General features: G+C 34.1%; 1 protein-coding gene across 3 annotated transcripts in view; it reads right to left on the reverse strand.

The window, feature by feature from the left end:
- Positions 1–15331, reverse strand: part of Kcnn2 (potassium calcium-activated channel subfamily N member 2) — a 444782-nt gene that overhangs the window by 393617 nt on the left and 35834 nt on the right. The gene's annotated exons all lie outside the window — the stretch shown is intronic.

Raw genomic sequence — 15331 nt, forward strand, 5'->3', positions numbered from 1 at the left:
ACTTACCAGGGTCTTTAAAACTAAATACAGTCTTACCATAAGACCCAGCAATTGCCCTCATTTATACTGACTAAAGTGATTTGATAAATGAAAGAAGTCAGTTTTAAAATGCCATATGCTGCATGTTTCCATTTCTATGATATTATCAAAAATGCAAAACTATACGACAGTAACATCAGTGATGGGTAGAGATTCATAGTACAGGGATAACAAAGTATATAGAATTTTTAGAGTGATAAAACTATTGTAAAGTAGTAAATGTTTATTATAGTATATGTAATGGTATATGCATGATGCTAGGCATTTACCAAAACCTATAAAACTTTACAGAAAAAGAAGTGAATCTTATTAAACATAATTTTTCTAAAAATAATTTACAAATCTGGGGAATCCTAGAATGGAATGTATATTGTGACAAAAGAACCTGTTTTACAATTATATAAAACTGGAAAGATAGAAGTATAGACCTATGTAACTATGGAAATGAGTAGAGTTTGTAAGACTAAGGCAAATGGATTTCACACAGCCCTGTCCTCTAGTTCAAGGGTTCTTGGTAACAACTCTGAAACCACAACACAGGTTGGAAATAGCCACTTAAGTAAATGGATAACTGATGATGGGAGTCGGGTGTTACCCTATTGGAGTGTCAGGGTACAAAAAAGCAAGAAGGGCTAGAATGAACCATATTAGAATCAGATATCAGTATAAACTCATATTTAGCTTAATATAGAGATAGAGATGGAGATATTTACAGATATTTGTTAATATACACATAAATTGGTCAGTCTATTCTGGCTACTATAACAAAATCTCATATACTGTGTGACATATATATAACAAAAACATATTTCTGCGGTTCTGGAGCCTGGAGAGTCCTAGATTAGGGCACAGCAGACTTGGTGTCTAGTGAAGGCCATTTCCTGGTTCATTGCCAATTTTTCACTGGACGCTCACATGGTGGAAGGGGTGAGTGAACCCTCTGGAATTTCTTTTGGAAGGATGCTAAACCCATTTATGAGATTCATGAGCACCCTGCCCTAAAGGCCCCACTTCCTAGTAGCCTCACATTGGAGGTGAAGATTTAACACGTGGATTTGGGTGACATATAAACGTTCAGTCTGTAACACTTTGTTAGCCAAGAGGGCCTAGAAGCAATGACTCTCCCAGAGCAACAGGAGTGACTATCACTGCATCTTAGTATCTAATGACCATTTTCCAATAAAAGAACAAATGAAGAAATGGATGGTTCTGGGAGTAGGACTAGAAACATATAAGTCTAGAGATCTTATTGTATAGAATGTATGTAATGCTTAATAATAAACAAACAACAACATAACAAACAAACCAAAAATATCCACGACAACGATGGGATTACACCAAAAAAGACAGGATTCAACTGAAGGAGGGTTCAATCTTCAAAGCTGAAATAATCTGAGCAAACTATAAATAGAGTTATACACAGAATTATAATAAAAGTATAAATTATATTAATATAGCCTCCTGTATATTTAAGTAATTGAATAAAATAAAAGATAATCAACAAATCACTTACACTGAGAACTTCAAATAACTTATGCAAATATTCTTCTCTCAAAGAAGAAGAGCCTAACTTTACAATCCTTATATATGCACTGCATACAGTAACTTTTCCCAATGAATCCGATATGGCAAGGGGACTAAAGGACGAACGTAAGAGTGGAGAAACTGGACAAATGCTACCTCAGTCCGATGAGTAATCGACATTAATGACAGTCTCCATGTTCCTTCAATACGCTGTAGTAACAAGGAACTTTTCTTCTGTGGTTTTCCTCCCCAGAGCTCATAACCACAGTCTAATCATGAAAAAAAAAAAAAAACCCAGCAGACAAATTCCACTGGAGGGCCGTTGTACAAAATATCCGTTTGGGACTCCTCACAACTGTCAATGGCATCAAATAAAGAAGTCTCAGAAACAGTCTCAGCCAAGAGAGGCCTAAGGAGATAAGACCACTAAATAGAATGTGATATTCTGCATGGAATCTGGAACAGAAAAAGGACATTCAGTTAAAACTGGGGGAATATGATTAAATATGGTCTTTTGTTAATAATAAGTTATCAATATTGGTTCATTAATTACAACAAATGTACCATATCAAAGTAAGATATTACTAGTAGGGGAAAAATTGAAGGGTATGTGGTAACACCACAGTAACTTTGTAACTTTGAAGTACGTCCAAATATGTTTTCTAACAAAAAGGCTTATTTCAAAAAAGGGCAAGCCAGAACCTGGGAAAAAAATTTATTTTATATATATATATACATATATATATATATAAAACATTTATAATATATGGCAATTATAAAGGTCTAAAAATCAACAATAAAATTTTTTTAAAAACAATTTTTCAATGGGAAAAACATTTGAACAGACATTTTATGTGATATGGTCTGAACATCTGCATCCTCCCCCCACATATCCATGTGTTGAAATCCTCACCCCCAAATGATGGTATTGGGAGGTAGGACCTTTGGGAGGCAATCAGGCTGGAGGCAGAGTTCTCATGAATGGGATTAGGGCCTTTATCAAAGGGGACAAAAAAGAGAACCCTCAGTCCTTCTGCCAAGTAAGGTCAGAGTTGCAAGACTGTCCATCAGGAAGTTGCCCTCAGCAGAAAGAATCCACTGCCACCTGGAGCTCAGACTGCTCAGCCTCTAGAAGTGTGAGAAATAAATGTTGTCTATCAGTATTTTGTTATAGCAGCCCAAATGGGCTAAGATACTAACAAAAAGAAGATATGTAAATGGTTAATAAAAATATGAAATGAAGCTCAACATTATTACTATGAGGTAAATGCAACCTAATGCTGTAAGGAGATAGCAGTTTACAACCCTAAAACAGGAAAATTGAAGACTGACAACATCAAATGTCAGTAAGAATGTGCAGTACTTGTGACACTCATACGCTCATGGGAATGTAAGATAACAAACCGCTTTAGAAAATACTTATCAAATTCTTATATCTTTAAATGTACACCCATCTCATGACCCAGTAGCTCCACTCATATGCACCCAGGAGCAACAAGCACACATGTCCACTTTTATAAGACAGCTTATTGTAGCATTGAACATAAAAGCCCCAAACTAAACACGATCCAACTTCCAACCCACAGCAAAACCAGTAAGCAAATTTTGGCCTATTCATCCAATGACATCATTCAACAATAAAAAGAATTAACTACTGATATGCAACACATGCATGAATATCCAGACAAAAAAAGTCAGATTCTCCCTTCAAATAACAACAATTTGTATTCCTTTTTTTGTGAAGTTCAAGAAAAAGGCAAAAACATCATCTGTGAAAGTCAAAAGTATGTTAGAGAGTTATTGAAAAGAGGCATAATAAAATTCTTAGGAAAATATTCTAAGTTTTGATAGCATTATTGCATATGTGGGAAAGATTTAACAAATTAAAAACTAAAGGTCTATGTAATTCACTATGCATAAATTTTGCCTCAATTTAAAAAGATAGACACTGAACGATTTTATGGAGATAAATTTAGATGAAATGAACAATTTCTTCCATTTTATTATAAGGAAACAAATTCTAAGCAAATTAATTGTAGAAGAATCCAGAAAAGTGCTGATAATTTTAAATACCACAGTAATATCTTACTGGTGAAATGTAGAAGTCTTTCCCTTTCAGCTTTCCCTCTATTATTACATATAAAATATTTTAATAAGATCAGTTCTATTCAACAGTATCCTGGAGAGCCTACCTTAAAAAAGAAATAAAAGATAAAATATTAGAAATGAAGACATAGAACTGTCATTTTTTTAAATAACATAACAAACAAATTAACCTTCAGTAAGGCCACTGGATACTCTGAAATGTATATCAATATTAAAAACTAAAACTTCAAAACAATATGTCTAATAACTTTATCATCAAATACCTTATAAATCTAATGAAACAGAAATAATAAAGAATTTGGCAGAATATCCCCAAGATAAATTAAAGAAGTTAAGATCTACACAAATAAAGGTTAATATTATTTTATATTCAAGGACTTGAAGACAATGTTGTAAATCTGTCCAGTGACCCCAATTTGATACATAGATTTAATGCAATCCCTATCAAAATTCTGGCTGTTTCATTTTCAATGGAAATTGATAGCCTCATTCTAACATGCAAATGATAATGAAGAATGGATACTGAAGAAAGCATTCCTACAGAATAAAGTTGCAAGATTTATAATATTATATATCAAATTTATTATAAAGATAAAACAAAAACAGTGGTTGTGTTCACATAAAAATAGACAAATAGTTGTAACAAAATAGAAAATTCTGAAGTAGGCTCATGTGTTTGGTCACTTATGCTTCACAACAAAAATGCTACTACAGTGCAGGAGGAAATCATAGTTTGCTTAGTAAATGATACCAAATTAATTGAATAATTGTATGGAGAAGGGACATTGACCCTTAGACTTCATGCATAAAATCAGTTCCAGCTGAATTTACTTAAATATGAAAAATAAAACTATAAAGCACATAAAAGATTACATAGAAGAATAGCTTTGTGACCCTGCAATCATCAAAGATTTCCAAAACAAGACAGAAATAGCAATAAGCTAAAGCAAAATGTTGATAAACTGGACTTCATTAAAATGTAAAAATTGAAATCATAATTTACTGTTAAGACAGTAAGAAAACACACATGACTGATGTGATCCTATGATATGTAAATCAGAAAACTGTAAAATTATACTCCATTTATGTATGAGTTATCAAAATGCCTAAATACATTCTACTGTCATATACAACTATTTAGAACAAATAAAAAATTAAATTAAAAATGTAAGAAAACAACTACTGAGTGAATAGTGTTTTAATATAAATATCTAATAGAAGACTCATAGAATAAAGATATTATGTAAATCAAAAAGAAAAAGTAGACAATCTAATTTTTTAATGAGTTAAAGTATAGAACAGTCATTTCACAAACTTAAGACATCCAAATGACCAATAAAAAAATGGGAAGATACTCATCCATCAGGGAGATCCAAATTAAAGCAATGCACCTACTAAAATAGCTTAAGATTAACAAAATGAAATTACAATACCAAAAATACCAATACCAAGCATTAATGAGAATGTGGAACAACTACAATTCTCACATACTAATGCTGTTATTTTTAAGTTAATACAGCCAAGTTAGAATTTTAGAATTAATATAACACTCTGGAATCAATATAACCTCTTTGGAAAACTCTTGGACAGTATATACCAAAGCTGTATGTACATAATTCCTATCAGCTGGCAAGTCCCCCTGAGACATACACACCACAGTAATGAACACAAATGTATACTCAACAAAAATCTTGTGCCAGAGTGTTTATCCCAGTCCTCTTAACCCCAAAATCCCCCAAGCATGCACAAACTATAAATTAATAGATCATAAAATTCAAATTGTGGCATGTTACATGACAATGAGAAAAAACCCTTGAACATGAAGCAACAGGAATAGATCAAGTAGTCATAAAATTTGGCTAAAAATCTAAATACAAGAGAGTGCACATTCTATAATTCCATTTATGTTAAGTTGAAAACACAGACAAACTAATCCATGTCAGTTCTGTCAGCAGAATAATGGTTCCCTCGGTGGGTTGTTGACTACAAGGAACTGGAAGGAACCTTGAGAAGTGCTGGTGATGTCCCCTGTCTCAATCTGAGTGCTGGGTACACTAGTGTATACATATGTGAAAACCTATCTGCTACATGACTATATTCCACTTCAGTTAAAATGTTCATCAGCAAAGTAAATCATCACTGAGGCCAGATGCAAAATCCCTGACGTACTGTAAAATGCTTAGGATCTTGGCAAAATCAACATTTTCAAGGAAGATTAATAATAAAACAACTACTTTGGAGGAAAAAAATGTTACTAAAGCAATTTCCACCGCTACCTCTTTGTCTCAGATTTTATTGCAAGTTACTCCACAAATAGGTCAAATGGTCCAAGTAGAAGGTTACCCCTGTTCTTGGTGATTGCACTAGTGAACTTAGGAAATGCTTTTTCCTTTTTCACAAAACTGTGACTGATTTGGCTTCTTGTATCATTTTCACTTTGCTATTGGTTATTATGCTAGACTGAACTTCTAATTTGAAATCCTGACTCCAGATCTTTGAATTTCTGAAGTAAGGGCCCACTACACCAAGGTTTTAAAGGTGTGTTATATTGAGGAGCTACGTTTAATAGATCAATTCAGTTTCAACTCAAACTTTTAAAACATCTACATGACAAAATAAAGGGATGGTCTCAACTATGGTCTTGTGGTTCAAGGAAAAGGATTCTATTTCTATTTTTCTTTGTCTACCTATGTACATAGAGTGGTAACTTGTTTTTCTCCTTCCTTTGCTTTCATTCCCTGTATACACATTCCAAGTGGCAATTTGTCTACATAAGTTTGATCTTACAAGGTCTGCCATATAAATTTGATGACTCCCAGGACATTATGACCTACATTTTTAATTCTGATAAGGTTCCTAGTTTTAGGATAATGTTTTGCATATACTCCCCATAGGAATATGGAGAGTAAACAGCTAGGTTTTACTAAGTAAGGATGAAAGATAGTTATTATCTTCTTCAACTCTGTTTTTTCTTGTTGTTTGTCACTCTTTGTGTGTGTATGTACATATATACATCTTTATATATAGAAATCCACATATATGTGTGTATATATATACATATCCATCTTGCAAATATATGTCAGAATAACTATTTGTCTATTGATATCATTAGGGAATAAAATGATAGTTTAGAGCAAGATGTAAAACAGTAGAAACTTCTAAATAGGATAACAATATAGTTTTAAATCAAACCATAGTCCTTTGACCAATGGATCAAAATATGTGTGGAATGTATTAAAAATTCAAATGCTTGAGCTAGTCCAGGTCCAGTGAATTATATCCTCTGGAAATGAGCTCCAGAAAGCAGAACCTCAACAATTTGTAAGATGACTTCTGTTGTCACTACATTTTGAGAGTTAGTGGGTTGGGTCTTATCAAAATCTTTAAACACATACATGAGCAAAGAGAGTGTCAACCTATAATTCATTAGGCAAGGTTCAACTGAACCACCAGCTGGTCTCTTCCTGTAAAGGCACTAAGTTTTACAGACCATTTCCAGACCAGTAGCATCAATGTCACCTAAAACTGGAAAGACCCTGCTCAGAACCAACTAAATCAGAGATTTAATGCTGAGGGAGGAGGAGCAGAGTTTTTGTTTAACAAACTATCCAGATGATTTTGATAAATGACAAAATTTAAAACCACTACAATAGCTCCTCGATCCCCCAGGTAACATTAAGCTGTACTGCCATTACATTCATACATTACTCCTGCTATATATCTGAATCTCAAAATGGAAGGTCTAGGCAAAAATAGCAAAGTAGTTTAGAAGTGATTCTGATACGATCAAAGTTTCATAATGCTGATCCCAGATATGTGGTCCCAATCATCAAAGAGATTGACAGGACACTGCACCTCAACTGCTAATCAACTGCTTGTAATTTTTTTTATAAAGTAAATGTAATTTTTCCCCCAAATTTTAGTTTTCTCTACGAGAAACTTTCATTTGGTTTAGGAAGAAATTACTTCTTTCATTCTGAAGGTCTATATTTGATCTTCAGAGTGCTAAGCTTCCAATCCCTCAGTGTTCACTCCCACATGGCCAGGAGGTAGAGAGAGAAAGGAAATGACTTCTTGAGACTGCAAACTTCCATCACAATTTCCTTTCGCTCAGTAGAAGCATCCCTTGGCAACCACACCTCTAATCTACTATGCCCCTCTGACCTACCACAAAATGGCAAAGAGGTACATATTCATGAGTCTAGGTGCTTGTGCTAACAATGACCCTGATGCATTTTTTCCTTTAGAACTTAACAAAAATATATGGAATAGTTATTTTAAAATAACATAGCTAAGAATAAAATTTGTTCAAATAATTAAAATACAGAAAAATATTAAGGAAACACCACAGTCTGTAATCATTAACAACTGTTATTTGATTATGCAGAGAACTCAGATTCATTTTTTAATTTGTAAAATGGGAAAGTATGCAAAGATTAAGGAGCTTAAAGTTGTGCACGGAAGTATGAAGTTAAAAGGAAAGCCCTCCCACTCTTCTCTCTATTATTTTCTCTGCAAAGTTAGCCACTATGACACATTCAAATGCTTTCATGTGTTGCTTAACAATGAGCTTATGTTCTGAGAATTGTGTCATTAGCCAGTCTCCTCATGCAAACATCACACTGTGTACATAAACAAAGATGGCCACATCACTAGGCAATTAAATCTTATGGGACCATGTTCACATATATAGTCTGCAGTTGACCAAAATATTGTTTCATAATGCATTACTATACACAATATCAGATAAAATAATTTATATATATTTTTTGTACAAGTGGAATCATACACATATATGCTCTTAAGAGGCTATTTAAAACATATCACCAGTCCCCTTGTAATGATAGAGCATTTATCCAGCACAGAAGCAGATTACTCTTTTTTTTTTAACAAATATTACAAATTAATAAATAAGAAAGGAGACAGGCCCATGGTAGACATTCCAAAATTTAGAGAACTCTATGCAGTTCAATATGAAGAAATTTAAAATGAAAGTGAAATTATGAATTTCTAGTACAACGAATTATTTCAAAATAGAAAAGAATTAACTTAGAAGTTTGCATTAACAAATTGTTTCAAATCTTCAAGAAATAGATATCTCTCATGCATGAGAATTTTAAAGTCTCAACAAGCCTGAAAAATGATAAAACAATCATAATCTGTGTATGAGAATTTGGTAAATGCAACAATAAGAAATCAAAACAAAATTACTTATAAAATTTTGTTAAAATTACAAAGAATCCCAATAAAATATGAAAAAAAAACAACTCTTTTGTTGCTATGATCCCACCGATTGCATCCCCATGAAATCTGAATGTTGAAATCCTAACACCCAAGGTGATGGCAGTAGGAGGCAGGGACTCAGAGGTAATTCAGTCACAGGAGTAGAGCTGTTATGAATGGAGTAGTGTTTTAAGAGGCCCAAGAGGAAGTCTCCACCCCTTCTACCAATGAGACACAGCAAGAAGGAACCACAGTCAAGCCAGAAAGTGAGCCTTCATCAAACACCAACTCTGCCTTGACCTTGGACTTCCAACCTCCCAGAACCATGAGAAATAAATTTCTGTTGTTCATAAGCTACCCAGTTTATAGGGTTTTGTTTACAGCAGCCCAAACATACTAAAACATTCATATCCTTAAAAAATAAAATATTAATATCAAGTAAGTTTATGTCATTAATTACAGGATGTCTTAAAGGTAGATCATACATTATCATAATTTACTATGCCAACACAACTAGATTATAATCCCTAAGAAGTTAGGAACCAAGATGCTTGGGTGTTTTTTTTCACAATATGCCCAGTGTGCCTGAAACATCAGATTTTAATAAAATTCCATAAATGAATTAATCAACTAAGTAGCAATCAATTGATCAGCAAAATGAAAGGAGAAAAGTTGTAATTATAAGTAAATGCCCAAAGTTATCTGCCCCAATGAAGAAATTATATACTATGAAAACACTTCTTTAATGTGAAAAAGAGTATCAATGTCAAACCATCCTCAATATTGGACAATTTTTTTTCCATGGGAACAAGTCAACAATGGCTATTATTTAAAAATACTTTCTTAAATTAGCCAGGGATCAAGAGGTATAAATAGAGTATAAATGATTATTTACCTTGTACTTAGTTGTTCATCTAGAAAATCCAAAAGAATTAAATAAAAATAAGAAATCAACTGAAAAGGATTAGCAAGTAAACTGTTAATGTCAGAAACCAAATTTTGGGTACACAAATATTCTTTGCAAATACTTTCAACTTTTCAAAACGTTCAAAAAATGTCATAGTAAAATGTGGAGGAAAAGTTTAGAACTAATATAATTGAGCAAAATGGCCAGTTCAAAAGAAAAACCCAAAAGTTGAATCACTGCACTATAAACACAATAACAAGTTAGAAAAATATTGGCAAACTCAAGCTCAGTGGTGGATGCCTGTAATCCCAACAGCTTGGGAGGCTGAGGTAGAAGAATAGTGAGTTCAAAGCCAGCTTCAGCAATTTAGTGAGGCCCTAAGCAATTCAGTGAGACCCTGTCTCTAAATAAAGAATAAAAGGGCTGGGGATGTGGTTCAATAGTTCAGTGCCCTTGGGTTCAATCCCTGGTACCAAAAAATAAAAAAAAGAAAACTATTGGGAAGTAAAATTTTTATAGAAATAATAGATTTTCTCAAGATAACCATAAGAAGAAATGATAATATAGATGAACATTACAAATTTCTTCTTTTAACCAATCTGAACAAAGGAACTAAGTATGTAACATTGCCAAGCACAAATCGCTGAAGACTGAGGACTAACCACAGTCCACCTCCAGGCTTTCATTAACTTCCCTCAGGACTAAATTTAACTCCTAAAAAGTTCATGAATCTAACAAAAAACAAAAGCAAATATGATATTTTTTGGGGGGCGGGGGGTGGTACCCAGGATGGAACTCAGGGGCACTCGACCACTGAGCCACATCCCCAGTCCTATTTTGTATTTTATTTAGGGGCAGGGGCTCATTGAGTTCTTAGTGCCTTGCTTTTGCTGAGGCTGGTTTTTAACTTGTGATCTTCCTGCCTCAGTCTTCCGAGCTGCTGGGATTACAGGTGTGTGACACCAAGCTCAGCTTCCCTGACATTTTGACAGCCAAAATAATGAAATATATTTAATTGATTTCATAGATGCAGTGTTAAACATTGTTATACATGGAAGCATAACATATCTTAATGTATTTAAGACTCTTAAGATTGATTCATGTCATCTTATCATTTTATTAATTCAATTTTGTTTGACTTACAATTGAGTTGCCTTGATTGCTAAAAGACTGATAACAAGGAGCAAATGAGACTAGAAACAGGATGCCACTAAGGAAGCTAGTATGCTTTCGCAGGTAGCTTCTGAATATAAAGATTCCCTCAAACCAGGATGAAACATCTTCCTGTAATAATTACTTATACAGATGCTCCTAGACGTAAGAATGGGGTTACATTCCAGTAAACTCCTCCTCAAGTTAGAAATACTGTACATTGAAAATGCATTTAATCCATCCAACTTAAAGGGTATCATTTTTTTTTTTTTTTTTTTTTTGCAGTGCTAGGGATTGAACCCAGGGCCTTGTACTTGCAAAGCAAGCACTCTACCAACTGAGCTATATCCCCAGCCCAGTGGGGTATCATCTTATTAACACTGTAAAGTGTCTGTGGTCCCCACCATCACTGTATGGCTGACTGACCAGCAGCTCACTGTCACTGCCCATCATCAGGAGAGACTATCATACCCCATATGGCCAGCTGATAAAAAAAATTAAAATCCAAAGTGTGGTTCCTACTAATGTGTATCACTTTCATATCATTATAAAGATAAAACTCTTAAGTGGAAATGTTATAAGTCAAGGACCACCTGTACTTCAGTTGTTTACATTGGTGTGGGACCTCAACAATCAAAACATCTCCAAAGAGGGCTACATGCAAGTCAACAAGTAGGCTCTGTGGATATGCAAAGATAAGCAGGACACAGGTGCTGGCATTTGAGAACCAGCAATCTCTAGCCTAGGATGAGGAAGTATCTGGGAGTTGACTATCGTATAGATATTAATGGCATTTCCCAGGGTATGTATTTGTATATGTGGTGAATAAATGTGCTATAATTTAACATATTCATTAATGAATCAAAAGCAAGGAGGAGATGATTCTGGTCAAGTCACTAGTGTGCCTTAGCAATTCTTTGCAACAGGACTATTTCCATTCCTAAGCACCATCCTCTCTCTCTCTTTACCTTGAAGAACTTGCAATAAATTCTGCCCAAATATTCTTTTTTGTCTCTCTATGCCTCTTTTCCTTTCACCAGATTGTCCTTTCCATTCAGATCCCAGCAGATAAATAACTGATTTGCTCAGGAAATCTCTCTATCCTACCCCCTTATCCCCTAGTCCTGAGGTGGGTGCACTCCTAAGGACTGTCATGTTGCTTTAATCACTGTTGTACATTTGCTTACTCATGTGTACTTTTATTCTCTAGATTGAGATGATTCAGAGGTCTAGAACTCTGCATTTTTCACCATTGTATGTCCAGGAATTAGGGTGTTGAAACAACTAGGCTGCATTTTACTTTGAAAACCACTATGCCAATGGCGCCCCCTAGAGATGTGTATTATACAAACACACAAGGTTCACATAGTCCTACATAGGACGTGCCCTCACATAAGACTCTTATTTGTAAGATGAATGACTGTTAATTCCCTAAACTCCTTGCTAATTTTAAAACTGTATGGATACTTATATAGTTTTAAAATAGATAACAGTTGAAAATAAATTACAAAAACTGCCAAGCAAATTACATCCATAAAAGTTCACATATACCAAATAATATTCAGTTTAGAATTTATAAATATGCACTGCTTTAATATCTGACTATATGAAATACAAGTTATAATAACAGTGAAAGATATTTACCTAAACAATGTAAGTAGTGCATATACTGTATATATAATAAGTGAGGATATTACACAAATATTTTGAAAAAAGGTTGATATGTATATACATATGTATATACAGTATATATAAATTTCTATCACTGTGAACTTACATTCATTTTTATCAAATATTTAATAACTCATTATTGCCACCATTCTATCCAGGTTCAAATGGTTCAGTTTGGGTCAGTAGGTTTGGGTATGATGGATGAAAAAGAATTTCTGTACCTCCTGACATTTCAATATCAGTTTTTAAACATTTCTTATTTACTGGCATAATAAAGTATTTAGGATTAACTTTTATTTCCACTCCTAGACTCAGAATCTGTCATTTCTACAAGGATTCCTAGATTTTTTCACTTAAAAACCAAGTTCTGAGCTCCAGTTATCTCATTACCATTTGCAAATCATCGCTTCTTGGCCCTTTGACTTCCTTGGACAAAGATCATACACAGACACATACACACTCAAATATAGACAGAGATCCATCTCAATAGATGCAAGGAGAGGATTCTTCCTCTCCCCAATTCATAGTTTACTTCCCCTCCTCCACAGTGAGAACAGTGGTTTCTCAAAACAATATATTTACTCCTTGGTTTAATACTATAATACACAAAATTCAGCAACACCATACCTATATCATTTCCAACAAGAAACTTATGAAATTGACATTTCCTTGGTTTGATTTCTGTGGGAAGGGTAACTGGGGATTGAACTCAGGGGCCCTCAACCACTGAGCCACATCTCCAGCCCTATGCTGTATTTTATTTAGAGACAGGGTCTCACTGAGTTGCTTAGTGCCTTGCTTTTGCTGAGGCTGGCTTTGAACTTGCGATCTTCCTGCCTCAGCCTCCTGAGCCACTAGGATTACAGGCATGTGCCACCACGCCCAGCTTGGTTTAATTTTGTTTTTAAAAAAATCGCACTGAGGGGATAAAATTGATTAATATATATATAAAACTGTTGGACTGTTTTCCTTGTGGTTATAAATTTCATATATATTTAGAGTAATTTAACATAGGAGTTTTCCCCATCCTTTTAGAATTATTTTTTCTTTAGAAAATTGTAAAACATTCACATGGTTCAAAAGTCAATTCCACATTAAAATGATACCCAGACATGTCTTATTCCTTTCTACTCTGTTTTCATCCACTGCTTACAGATAAATTCATTCATTTCTGATCTATAAGATTGAGATTTAAGGGGATGTTTAAATTAAGAATAAGACTAAATGACATTGTGATTTGTGAAGTAATGCCCAGGACATACATTCCTATGGAGTTAGTATCAAAGAAGCACATTTCAAGTATATTTTTCATTTTAAAATAGAAATATATTTTATGACCTACTTGATTATTTTTAACATTTTATAGATCAAAATTTTAAAACTATATGTAGTTTTTTTTTTTTTTTCTCTCTTGTTTGGTGTGTGTTTGTGTTGCTGGGGATCAGACTCGTGGTCTCATACATGCTAGTTCTACCACTGAGCAACAACCCCAGTCCTAAAACATGTAATTTAAAAGAAACCTTTGTGTTTTCTTTTTGTGAGTAAGGATCTAACATTGATAATAGAAATCACTTTGAAATAATATTTGTGGTCATTCTACTGACAGTCTTTTTGACCAAGATCCTTTAGAAAAGTAGTGGTTACCATATATCTAAAGAAAGTTGTAATCGGGTCAAAAAGAATTTTTACAAGAAAAAATAGCACCACTGCCAATGAGCTCTAAACATGAAGTAAAGAGACTCTAACTGTACTTTTGACTCTGCCTTGAAGGAGTTGTTGGATTTGGAGCAAGAATTTTACTCCTCTAAGTCTTAGATTTCTTAGGGAATCTGTGAATATGGAAGTAGAAAAGGGAGTAGGGAATAACCCTTCCAGTTTTAACAATGTATGCATTCTATAATGCCACAAGCTATAACCAGTTCTGTTTATTTTTCAAACTTTATTGTTCAAATGATTCCTTTGAGCCACTTAGCATATGCCAATCATCAGCTCTGTGGGATAGGTGGGAGTATGGAGACAAGAAATATCCATTTTTATCACGTGTCCCAAGTGAGGCTAATGCAGGTGATCCACTTGCTGAGAAACCTTGGCCTCCATATTCAGGTATGTGACTGGCCCCAAGTTGAACCAGCCTTCACCCTGGAGGAAGAACAGCGTTGCCCACACGGTGTGGTCCCAAAGTTCTGAAGATGCTTCTTTTCCAAAAGAAAATACTTCTTTCATGAAATGTGATAAACAATTACTTTTAACATAAAGTCAATTCTTTGGAAAAAAGCTTAATCCCCACCAAAATTGCTCCAAATCATTTATATGTCAATATGAATAAGTTTGTCAAGTTATACCATTGTATGACTGTGAGGGATATTACTAAATTAATCCAAAATCCCAACTGTACCATTCTCTCAGGAAAGCGACATACTTTATTCATGCTTAAAAATGAATGTAATGTCAGGTTCAAGGGTGGAACCAAATTTCTTTGCTCTTTCATGTTCCTACTGTACTACAAAACCTTTCTTTTTCTTTAAACAGTCCTCCATAAAACAAACATGTGACAGATTGGATAATGGCCTAAAGATATTCAAATTCCAATCCCTAGAATCTGTGAATTTTATTTCACATGGCTAGGAACTTTGCAGATAAGATTAAGTTAAGGACTTTTAGATGGGGAAATTATCCAGTGGGTCCAGTGTAATCACAAGGATCCTTAAA

This window comes from Sciurus carolinensis, chromosome 6, assembly GCF_902686445.1.
Source record: "Sciurus carolinensis chromosome 6, mSciCar1.2, whole genome shotgun sequence".
Taxonomy (NCBI): Eukaryota; Metazoa; Chordata; class Mammalia; order Rodentia; family Sciuridae; genus Sciurus; species Sciurus carolinensis.